Source organism: Procambarus clarkii, chromosome 49, assembly GCF_040958095.1.
Source record: "Procambarus clarkii isolate CNS0578487 chromosome 49, FALCON_Pclarkii_2.0, whole genome shotgun sequence".
Lineage (NCBI taxonomy): Eukaryota > Metazoa > Arthropoda > Malacostraca > Decapoda > Cambaridae > Procambarus > Procambarus clarkii.
In genome coordinates this window covers 20,809,591-20,821,869 of record NC_091198.1, presented here as the reverse complement: position 1 = coordinate 20,821,869, position 12,279 = coordinate 20,809,591, and the positions used below count along the sequence as shown (strand labels likewise).

At 43.3% G+C, this 12,279-nt stretch overlaps 1 long non-coding RNA gene across 1 annotated transcript; it reads left to right on the top strand.

Moving 5' to 3' along the window:
- The first annotated feature begins 2,267 nt into the window (after positions 1-2,267).
- LOC123763198 (uncharacterized) lies at positions 2,268-9,358 on the top strand. The gene is made up of 3 exons (XR_006773408.2): positions 2,268-2,431; positions 2,885-3,045; positions 4,786-9,358. It is a non-coding gene; the product is annotated as an uncharacterized lncRNA (long non-coding RNA).
- The last annotated feature ends 2,921 nt before the right edge of the window (positions 9,359-12,279 follow it).

Below are 12,279 nucleotides of genomic sequence, written 5' to 3'. Positions count from 1 at the left end.
GCCGTGTATCGTGACTTTGTGGACCGCTATGACGGCAGGACGTTTACTCTGCCTGAGGGCTGTGGAAGTGTCGGAGAGGTGCAGTGAGACTACCTATGTGGCATTTCATGGTGCTCCCTGACTGTCTTCTCCAGCGTCACTTTACCCGGTATGGACGGGTCTTGAGTGTCCGGATGAATGCAGTCTCCTCCGGGCGGTGGACGGGTATCCCGAATGGGACCTGCACTGTGGCGCTGCATTTGAAGGACTCCATCCCTTCGTCTCTCTTGTTTCTGGGCTTCATGGTACGCGTATTGTATGGGGGTCAACCCCGGACTTGTTTCCGGTGCGGACTCTTGGGCCATTAGGCTGCGTGTTGTGATGCGAGCCTCTTCAAGGAGGATGACTTTGCCCCGTTGGCGGTCCCGGACCTGTCGGAAGATGCTGCTGTGATGAGTGATACTTCCCAGTTGTCTGGTGTCCCGTTGCCGGTCTGTGATGGCAGCCTTGATGTGGCTGTCGAAATGGAAGTTAGTGCATCCCCGGCTCCCGCACCTCAGCCTCCCCTGCCTGCCTCGTCTCCAGTTGTGTGGTCTCGTGCCTCCGGACGTCGAGGCTGCGCATCGGCGTGTACTGTCTCCAGGTGTTGTGTGTTCGGCCCGTGTCGACGTGCAGACTGTGATGTCTCCTGCGGTGTGTGGTCCTCTTCCCCGGGTTGTTGAGTGATCGTGCGCGACCGACTAGTGGTTCTGCTACGGTGCTTCCTGGCGGGGGTGATAGTTCCGACGACCTGCGACCTGTGTGCAAGCGTTCGCGGCGAGTTTTGAGTCTGTCTCCGCCTCGTGATGGGGCCTGGGCCGACGTCAGGGATTTTGGGGACTCCGGAAGTTCGTCTTGTATGGATGGTGATGTGGGTGATGCTGTTGGAGTGGCTGCGGCTCCCGTGGGCCGTGTTGCAGCGGTGAGATTGTCGCCTGGCCCTGGTCCGGTGTCTTCTCCTAGTTCCCCGAGTTGTGGCACCGGCCGAGATTACGGGGACTTGATGCCGGTTTTTAAGAATGATTCTGTTGCGGCGACCCTCGTGTCTGTGGCGTCTATGTCTGTGCCTTCCGCGCATCTGGCCTCGGTGATGCCGACCGTTGCCCTCTGCTCAGCCGTCCTTTGTTACTCCGCCCCCTGTGGTGTCGGTCCCTGCAGCTTCGCCCTCTGTGATTGTGTCCCCCGCGACTCCTGTGCGGTTCCACCGTCTGTACCGAAGAGCTCTGTGCAGCCTCTTCCCGTGACTTTGGCCCCCCATGGTGGATGTTCCTGACTTGATGCATCGACCGCGAGGATCACGTAGTCACGTTAAAACGCGTCTGCGTCATTCATCAATGTTAACATTGTGTTCATTCAGAATAGGAATTTTGTCAAATGTAAATTAATATTGTTATATTTTATCATCGTATGTATATTTAGGCAATTGTTGTGTTCACGTGGGTGAAGCATTTATAGCGTTGGAACAAAAGTGGTTAGGACGTAGTTGTTTCTGAAGTGTTGGAAAGTCATCTGTTGTTTCGAATGTAAAACATTGTTTTTCATACAAATGTCCGTTTGGCGGCTATATTAATGAATAATTGTCTTGCATTTATAAGGACGGGCAGCCTAATATGGTGAAGAAATTGTCAGAAGTTGGATAAAGGTTATTGTCGTTAATGTAGCCGATGGTTAGTAACGTAACAACAATTGATTAGCAAGCAGCAGGGATACTTTTAGCCCTAAACATAGTCCATGAGGAAAGTAAACAGAGACGTGTGTTTACACGGAGAAGCGGGTATACCTTTTCCTTGATATATTTGAGTTTGAATAAATAATAATGATGAATTACCAGGGTGTCCAATCAGGTGGAGCCGACCAATGAGAGTAGAGGTAGCGAGAATGTGACTTGAATTGAAAACGTGGAACGTGATTGGCTGTTGAGTCGACCTGCTCGTTGAGGCGGAAGCGAACGTTATTTTGGGCCTAGACCTAACGGCGGTAGGTGCTAGTGTTAGGTGTCTGTTGAAACCATTTGACCCCGTGGGGTTACCTTTTGGGGGTTACTGGGGCCAAGAGACCCTAGTGTACACTCGATTACCTAGTACAACGTCAACAGGCAAAAATATCAAATTTTACAGCTGTATATCACCTCTCGTGGGTATATAGGCTGATATTATTGTAGTTGACTAATAATCAGTACTAAAATATAAATTTGAAAGTACGCAGTGCATATTGATTAAGATAAAATCTGAAATATATTTGTAGGGCGAACATGAGATCGTGTGTGGTGAAAATGAGGCTACTGGAGAGGCAGCAAAGTGGCGGAGACTTGACGTTCAACGATGATTGAAGTGTGGACGTGCAGATGTCCCGGTGGAGTAAAAGACTTTACTAGAAAGACCAAGTAGTTATGGAGGTAATCGACCCGAGGCAAGTAAGTGATGTAGTTAAAATAATCATTACGTAATTTAACTGGAACATTTTAGATAGATGTTCATAATGGGCAGGTTTGAGGCATTGCATTACTAGGGTATATAACCAAAATATGGCGTTATTAGGCCATATGACTTAATAACCCCATAAAAGGTGTTACTTTAGTCTTAAAATAGTAGGTAGATGGGGTAGGTTTTTAGTATGTTATGCAGTTGAGTGGACATTTAGTGTGGTTAGTTGTTAATTTAGTATGACCTGAGCGGTTGGCAACGCACTGGTTGTAACTGAGTCACAAGGTTTTTGAGGAATGTGATACCAAGATGCCCTTAAAAGGAACGATTTAAATAGAATAGGCTCCCATCAGTATTTCAGAAAGAATAGTTTTAATGAAAATTTTGTAGAATAAATGAGAATTATATTGTGTGTAGGCAGTGACTTCCCCCTCGTGTTGCAGGTGATAAGTAGCAGAGCGTGGCCTGTTGTGGGACAAGACGCGCGTCAAGCAGATGTTTGGTGCTGCAAGTTATAAAATATCTTCCTGAAGGCTGTTGGTTGCTTTCTTCTTGTACACAAGAGGCGTGGATAGATTCGAGCCGTCCCTTCTACAGACTAAAGGTGAATGTTAATTGTTGACGTGAAATCTTGTAGTACTGGTAAGACCACTCTTGTGGTGTGGACGCTTTGATTGTGGGGGGCAGAGGTGCATCATAAGTGTTGTAGGCTGAACTGTCAATAGGAGTATACGTAAATTTGAACGCAAGTATCCATTATAAAAGAATAGTAAAATGAATACACGTTAGGTTGTTTTTGTGTAGTAAGTGCTTAGAACATTCATACACAATAGAACAGAGGTAAAAGTTCAAACATTTTAAGTGAGAATGGGTTTTACAAACGAGAAGGAGTCTGGGGGTTTGAGCTGAAATCGGATTACAGTATGGGTATATATGTGAAATAAATTGTACGTGTTAAGTAGGTAATTACACGAGTGTTGATGAAAAATGACACATTTTATAGTTAAGGTTTGGGGCTCTTTATTAAGTTTGCTTACAGCGTCAGGCGGAAAGTATTAAATGGCGTGTCCCCGTTGGGGGAATGAGTGAATACGGCCATACGAGGGTGATGTATTATGGCACTCGTTAACTCTTTGATATAATTAGCCTTAGGTGAAGAGAGGCATGAAGAATGAGTACAAAATTGTTCCGGGTTCTGAGTGTGACGTGTATGACTGTGGTTCACGTAAGAAGTAACTTTAGAGGAGGTTGATAATGTGAGCCAGGTATGAGATGAGCCGTGGCTGGGTTGGTTAATGGCTCTCGTATAGAACACAGAACTGAATGTGGTGTTTATAAATCGTTGGGATGGTGTAAGAATGTTTAAGGATCGGGTAAAGTCCCAAAATATATAGTATAATTGCAGTACCCGTGGTGTAGGGATTTAGACGCTTGGGTAGCGTTTTCCGAGCAGTTTTGTCTGGGCGGATTTAATTTGCGCAAATAGTTAACTGTAGCATGTGCCAGTGAAGACGATTGTAGAAACGCATTTGTTAAATATAGGAATAAGGACTTGGGGGAAAGTGTTTGCGTAGTAGTGGCTGTATAAGAATGTTATGTATGAAAAATATATATAGGGTGGCAAGTATTAGTGAGTGAACAGGAAGCAAGTTTTCTAGGAATTACAAATAATAGGAAGTAGAAACGAAGTTGGGGCACGAGTTTTGGTATAAATGAGTTAATGGCGATATGAGACGTTAAAGGTGATCGTTGTTAACTAAAAAATACATGGTCAGACCGGTAATGGCTTGTTGTAGAGAAGTTGCTGCAATGACACGAATGATTGGCGTTCATGTGGAAGTAACGAGAAGAATGTTAAATGTAATAGTGGAGAGTAGGCATTGAGCATGTTAATTATAGCTTACATAAGTATGGTTTTCCGTGTATATATGAGTTGTAATAAATATGGAATTACGAGGGTATCGAATTCGGTGCCGCCGAGCAATGACAGTAGAGTTAGGTAGTATGTGAGGTAAATAGAAAAAGTGGGGAACGTGATTGGGTGTGGTTGCTTAGGGGCAACGAAACGTTATTTTGCGGCTAGACTTAGGCTCGTACATGTTTAGTGTGTTGATGTTAAGTTTGGACCCCGTTACTGGGGCCAAGAGACCGTAGTGTTTTGTAGGTTAGATTGTACAGGGTGCAAGCGCTAAAATCGGGGTAAAGAAATAATTTAGTTGTATATACCGTGTTTGGGGTATATAATGTGAGAATATTTGAGTCGTGACCCATGATGATAAATGTGAAATATTAAAGAAACAGTAGGTAGTGTATTGTGATTAACATGTATTGTTAACTATTGTAGGAGTCGTGAGAAGAGCATCAGGTCGAATGTGGTGAAGTTGACCCATGAAAGTGATGGGAGACGTGACCTTCAGCGATGAATGTAGTGTGGAGGAGGCCGCCGACATGTCGAGGGAAGAATACTTTATTGGTAGAGAGAAGAGCAAGGAGTGATAACCCTGGAAACACAAACGGGAAAAGTTTCTATGTTCCGCTTGTTACAACTTGCTATATTGGTTGTTTTAGGTGGTTAGGTGTTAAAAGTTGTACCAACGTGGTAGTTTTGCGGGAAGATTATAAAGTAGTTATGAATAAGGTACTTTAGACCAAATGTAGGATATGGACATAGGAAATCTGTAGGGTTGAGGGATAGAATTTTTTGTTTGTTAATAAATGTGGTTAAAGCATATGGGTTAACTAAGCCCTATAAAAGTGCTAGTTTAGTATGTTGTCATGTTAACACTATATATTTAGTATGAGGTAATCGGAGGGTATGAACACACAGGTTGTAAATAACGGTAGTAAACATGTTTCGGAAAGTGATGTAGAATTAAAATCTGATGTGGTTCCATCCGAAATTGAGAGAATCGTTTGAATGACATGTAATAAAAATCCTGTTAAATCACAAAGTAACGTATGCTGGCATTTGACCGTGTACAAACTGCATGAAAATATTGATTAAGATGGCGTTGACACGTCCCACAAATGAGAGTGCAAAATATTAGAGATGAATGTGAATTGGTTGTTAAATAACATTTAGATATTGAATGTGCAAATACCAATTGTGACTTGTTAAATGACAAGTAGTGGGCAGATAGGTATGAAAATTTGCATACCAGGAAATTAGTGAGGAATACAGGAGTGTAATGAGTTTTGGTAGCGATGCATGGTAAAATAAGGATAAATTAGTTGATCACTTGCTCCTCAGGAAATGGTGTGATGTATAACAAGGAGAATATTATGTAGTGATGCAATAGGAAATGTTGTATATATATATATGTAGAGAAGGCGAACTTGAAAGAATTGTTTGGGGGGGAAAAAATGTTTGAAAATTAGGCAGGTATAGAGGGGAAAAGTCAATATGCGTCATTCTCGACTAGTTTTTGAATGACAGCAATGGATAGGAGAAAAAGAATATTTACGTTGGGAAGTGAAAATGTAGTTGAGCAAGAGGAGTCTGAAAATGAGAGATTTGTGCGATATGTAGAAAAAGGGGAAAATGTTGTTTGTGCACTGAACATGATTGGTGTGAAATAGAAGTGAAAAATTATCTTCATTGTGAAGAAAAAAACATTTAGTTGTGTGTCAGCAGGTGAAACATGGCTGTTTAATTGCAATAAAAACACCAATAGAATATTAAAGGTTTCAGTTGCAATTATTGTATTCAGTTAGTGAAGAGATTTGATTTGAAAGTCATGATTCCATAGATATAAATATAATGTGCTAATCATGATTGTGGGTATCGGGTGACAAGTTACAGTGGGAGGAAAGGTTAGAAAAATATAAGAGCATAGAGGAGAATGTGAAGTATGGTTGGCTGATGAATTGTTGTAAATATGCATATTTTCGTAAAGTAGGTGCAAACCGTTTTTGAAGAAATGGGATGTAAAGGGGAACGAGTCAGACACCGAAGTAAGAGGCTTGGCCCGGTCGACGAGGCCTCGTGGCTTTTAGATGCGGGTGCTCGCAGCCAGGTTGATCCAGTTCTCTCTGTAACAGTGTGAGGGTTCGGCCAGTTATGGCCCTTGTGTGTAGTGGAAGCGTGTTGAACAGTCTGGGGCCTCTGAAGTTGATAGTAGGTGTTGCACCTCTGCTTTTGAATGTTTTTTTCAAACATCATCGCCCCTAGGCGATGGTGTTTGCAACCTTGACGAAAGGAGGGAATCGAGTAATAATTGATGAATGTGGATGGTGCATTAGCGTACAATATAGGTAGGGCAGGGATATAAGCGTCATTTTTAGAGTTGTGTGGGTGAAGTATGGAATGTGTAACGTATTTACATGTGTTGTAGAGAAGAAAATATTTTGTATCGAAATGTGATTGATGGATATTGTGAGTGATATTATTATGGATGGGTACCCAAAGTACATATAGCGGGCCGAAGGTTGGGTAGTATTCGTGAAATAAGTAAAATTTGTAATGACGCACTAATGGGAAGAGGGCACACCAAAATGAGAAATGCACAAGGGCCGTGACAAAGACTTGAATGTGCGTCGTAGAGCATCCGAGACAGTGCCTTAATGGAGTGACGGTGGTTTGTGGCTGAGAGAGGCTTGAGGGAGTTATGTTGGACTGGTTGTACCATGTCGATTAAGGTAGCGTCGCATCGTTATCACGGCCCTTGTGCATTTATTAATGGGGCGCGATGTCAATGAATATGTATGTGTTATTTAAGAATGCAATAAGATTGAGGTTTAATAATGTTGACAGTTTACAAGAAGTTGATTAGAGGAAATGATGTACAATGAGCGTATGGTAGAGGGCTGATTAACTTAAATCGTGATAAGAATATAATTTGTGTTGCAGGACTCGTGGGCCGTCTGGGAGAAGGAGCACCCAACAGGTGGTAGGGGCGTGAAGTTGATGACATGTATTTGTTGTAGTACAAAGACATTTTTGATAAATCGAATGTTCGTTGCGTTAGTACAGAGTAAAAGGTGTTCGTGTGTTATTTGTTGAAGTTAAATGTGTGGGGGGGGGGGGGGACAGTAGTTTGGTGTGTAAGGTTGAAGGATTGGGTGGTACATTAGTTTTGAAGGTGTTGGTGTGCGTAAAAAGTCAAATAATTTAGGTGAGGTGAAATTAAGAAAACGAATTGTTTGTAAAGGGCATTATGAGATACTGTTATTTGAAGTATATATAAGGGGAAACTGTGAGTAAATGTTTAGTTTGAGGTCCAGGTAGTAAGAAATGAATGACGTTAGCGTTTGATTATGGAGAAAGGTAATGGTGAATGAAATGGAAATGTTAGTAAATAGATTGCTGACTTCGCGCGGCAGGCTACGTGAAGAGCCGTATAGTATAGGTAGCGGAATTGAGTGTTTTGCTGGACGGGTTGAAAGTGTGGGCAAAATGTAAATAGTTTGTAGTACTGGTTAAGAGTGAATATTAGGTTTACATGACGGAAATTTTGCAGGACTGAGTGTTTGGTTGATATAATATTAGTTATAGAGGTGGTTGTTCATAAACTTTCAGTGAGATACTATATTGTTGGCTATGTAAATGTGTTGATTTGGAAATAATAGCCACAAACTGTAATTAGAATAGACCGGATGAGTATGCATGTATAGACGGCATAAATTGAAACTGTTACCCGTACTTTACATAAGTGTAGCTGGGGGACAGTAGTAGTGTATATAAACTAGAAGATCGGCGACATGAAGTGTCTGGTGATGAGAATTTAGTCGAAGGTTAATGAATGAGTTTGGAAGATGTTTTATGGGTGGCACGTGTTTATAATACTGGTTGAATTTGAGGGTTTTCCATGTAAGGAGTAAAAGAATGAGGGGTCATGGCGTGAGTAGGTTTTGATAGTCTACAAGAGTAAATGTTAGAATAAAAATGTGATGTTGGTAGTATTATGTGGAATAAAGTATGTTTGTTGTAAGAAGTAAATGAGTAGACATTGTGAGTGTTGAAAGTAAGACGAAAGTTCGTATAGAAATGTAATGTCTGCAGGGATTAGCGTTTAAAAATAGTAGAGTGGAACATGGAGTGAATAAAATGAGAAAATAGAGTAATAAGGGTTATGTATGAGGTTGATATGAAATAAGGTGAAAATGAGAAGTAGGGAATATGGTATTTGTAAGATATGTTTAAATGAAAGTTAGCGTTGCAGAGAATAGTAGTGCATTGGCTAGTTTGATGGTTAAGGTAAAATTTGCAGTGCATGTAATAGTTGAAAAGAAGGTATTAAGATGTTTGGTATTTGCACGAATGAATTTCGATAGTTAGGCATGTGGTCGAAGAAATGACAAATAGTAATGAAGGTTGGTATGTTACATAGGAAATATTGGGCTTTGAGTAAATTGTGAAGACGATGACTAAGTAAAGAGAATGTTAGGGGTCTTACTTTGTCATTTTTGTTACTTGTCTGTCAAGATGGTTAGTGTACTTAATTGTAATAGAATTATATGATGAGTACTAGTTTCGGGTTTCGTTAAATGTAGTGATTATGCGGTCATTGAAATAAACGTTGCAACATGTTTGTACGAGAAATATATTTAGTATTGTTGAATAATAAAATATTTGTTATAGATATGGAGTTGTGATGAGAGAATAAAGTAGATGATTGATGTGTAAGACAGCGACGTCTCAGAGAGTGTAATGTATACCATTTCATTGTGCACTTGTCCAATAGAGAGGAAAAGAAAGATGGTAAATGTATTATGTTAGCGAGTAGTGATAAAAAGAAACAGGTCGAAAATCCGTCTTTATGCACATTGTTTGTGACATTATGTGTGTCCTTAAAGGAACCTCACATGACGCATATACTGTCACAAGGAAATATAAGATGATTTTGTTGGCTATTAATTTGGTGTATTTAACGTTGAGTCAGAAATAAATATACAAAGATGATGGCAAATTGTCATTTTATGCTGTTTTATTTTAAGTTAACCAATGTATATCGTGCATGTTTAGTATTCATAATGGACAAATACAAGGGAATGTAAAGATGAATGAAATAAATTGCCTATCATTATAACGCAAAGTACTGCACAATTGATATCAGAGATAGGATGGCAATACGAGAGAAGTAGGAATTTTATTTTAGAACGCTTATGACGTGATGCATATACTCGACATTCACCTTCCAGCGTCAGTGTAGATGTAATATGTTATCGAGCCTAGTAGCCAGAACGCGCTTCTCGGCCCATGCTGTACGAGAATCGCAAAAACCTGTTAGGATCGTTGTATTGCCCTCTATATAAGTACCCACCCACTCCGGTGACGGACTACAGAGGTAAAAAGTAACAAATCCGAATATATGTATATTATATTTATAGAAATAATATACTATAAACATTATTATATTATAAAAAATATAAAATGATATGAATAAATTATATACAATAATTTTGGCCGCTAGCGGCCAAAAACCGTGCGATTTTTGCGGCTAGCGGCCAAAAACCGTGCGATTTTTGCGGCTAACGGCCAAAAACCGCGCTATTTTCGACGCTAGCGGCCAGAAACACTGCGATTTTGCAGCTGGCGGGCAAAAATCGCGCGAATTTCGCCGCTACCTGCCAAAAATCGACCGATTTTCGCCGCTAGCGGCCAAAAAGGGCAATTTTCGCCGCTAGCGGCCAAAAATGGGGCGATTTTCGCGCCTAGCGGCCAAAACTCGTGCAAATTTCGACGCTAGCGGCCAAAAATCATGCGAATTTCGCCGCTACCAGCCAAAAACCGCGCGATTTTCGCCGCTAGCGGCCAAAAATAGCGCGATTTTCGCCTCTAGCGGCCAAAAACCATGTGATTTTCGCAGCTGGCGGGCAAAAAACGCGATTTTCGCCGCTACCGGCCAAAAATAGCGCGATTTTCTCCTCTAGCGGCCAAAAACCATGCGATTTTCGCAGATGGCGTGCAAAAATCGCGATTTTCGCCGCTACCGGCCAAAAATAGCGCGATTTTCGCCGCCTGCGGCCAAAAACCGTGCGGTTTTCGCCGCTAGCGGCCAAAAATCGGGCGATTTTTGCCGCTAACGGCCGAAAACAGCTCTATTTTCGACGCTAGCGCCCAGAAACCATGCGATTTTTGCAGCTGGCGGGCAAAAATCGCGCGAATTTCGCCGCTACCTGCCAAAAATCGACCGATTTTCGCCGCTAGCGACCAAAAAAGGGGCTATTTTCGCCGCTAGCGGCCAAAAATGTGGCGATTTTCGTCCCTAGCGGCCAAAAATCGTGCAAATTTCGTCGCTGGCGGCCAAAAATCGTGTGAATTTCGCCGCTGGCGGCCAAAAATCGCGCGATTTTCGCTCCTAGCGGCCAGAAACTATGCGATTTATGCAGCTGGCGGGCAAAAATAGCGCGATTTTCGCCGCTACCGGCCAAAAACCGCGCGATTTTCGCCACTAGCGGCCAAAAACATGCGATTTTCGCAGCTGGCGGGCAAAAATCGCGATTTTCGCCGCTACCGGCCAAAAATAGCGCGATTTTCGCCTCTACCGGCCAAAAACCATGCGATTTTCGCAGCTGGCGTGCAAAAATCGCGATTTTCGCCGCTACCGGCCAAAAACAGCGCGATTTTCGCCGCTTGCGGCCAAAAACCGTGCGGTTTTCGCCGCTAGCGGCCAAATATCGGCCGATTTTTGCCGCTAACGGCCAAAAACCGCGCTATTTTCGACGCTAGCGGCCGGAAACCATGCGATTTTTGCAGCTGGCGGGCAAAAATCGCACGAATTTCGCAGCTACCTGCCAAAAATCGACCGATTTTCGCCGCTACCGGCCAAAAAAGGGGCTATTTTCGCCGCTAGTGGCCAAAAATGGGGCGATTTTCGCCGCTAGCGGCCAAAAATCGTGCAAATTTCGACGCTACCGGCCAAAAATCGACCGATTTTCGCCGCTAGCAACCAAAAAAGGGCTATTTTCGCCGCTAGCGGCCAGTAACTATGCGATTTATGCAGCTGGCGGGCAATAATAGCGCGTTTTTCGCCGCTACCGGCCAAAAACCGCGCGATTTTCGCCGCTAGCGGCCAAAAACATGCGATTTTCGCAGCTGGCGGGCAAAAATCGCGATTTTCGCCGCTACCGGCCAAAAATAGCGCGATTTTCGCCGCTAGCGGCCAAAAATCGGGCGGTTTTTACGGCTAACGGCCACAAACCGCGCTATTTTCGACGCTAGCGGCCAGAAACCATGCGATTTTTGCAGCTGGCGGGCAAAAATCGCGCGAATTTCGCCAATACCTGCCAAAAATCGACCGATTTTCGCCGCTAGCGGCCAAAAAAGGGCAATTTTCGCCGCTAGCGGCCAAAAATGGGGCGATTTTCGCGGCTAGCGGCCAAAAATCGTGCAAATTTCGACGCTAGCGGCCAAAAATCGCGCGATTTTCGCCGCTAGCGGCCAAAAACTATGCGATTTTTGCGGCTGGCGGGCAACAATAGCGCGATTTTCGTCGCTACCGGCCAAAAACCGCGCGATTTTCGCCACTAGCGGCCAAAAACATGCGATTTTCGCAGCTGGCGGGCAAAAATCGCGATTTTCTCCGCTACCGGCCAAAAATCGACCGATTTTCGCCGCTAGCGACCAAAAAAGGGGCTATTTTCGCCGCTAGCGGCCAAAAATGTGGCGATTTTCGTCCCTAGCGGCCAAAAATCGTGCAAATTTCGTCGCTGGCGGCCAAAAATCGTGTGAATTTCGCCGCTGGCGGCCAAAAATCGCGCGATTTTCGCTCCTAGCGGCCAGAAACTATGCGATTTATGCAGCTGGCGGGCAAAAATAGCGCGATTTTCGCCGCTACCGGCCAAAAACCGCGCGATTTTCGCCACTAGCGGCCAAAAACATGCGATTTTCGCAGCT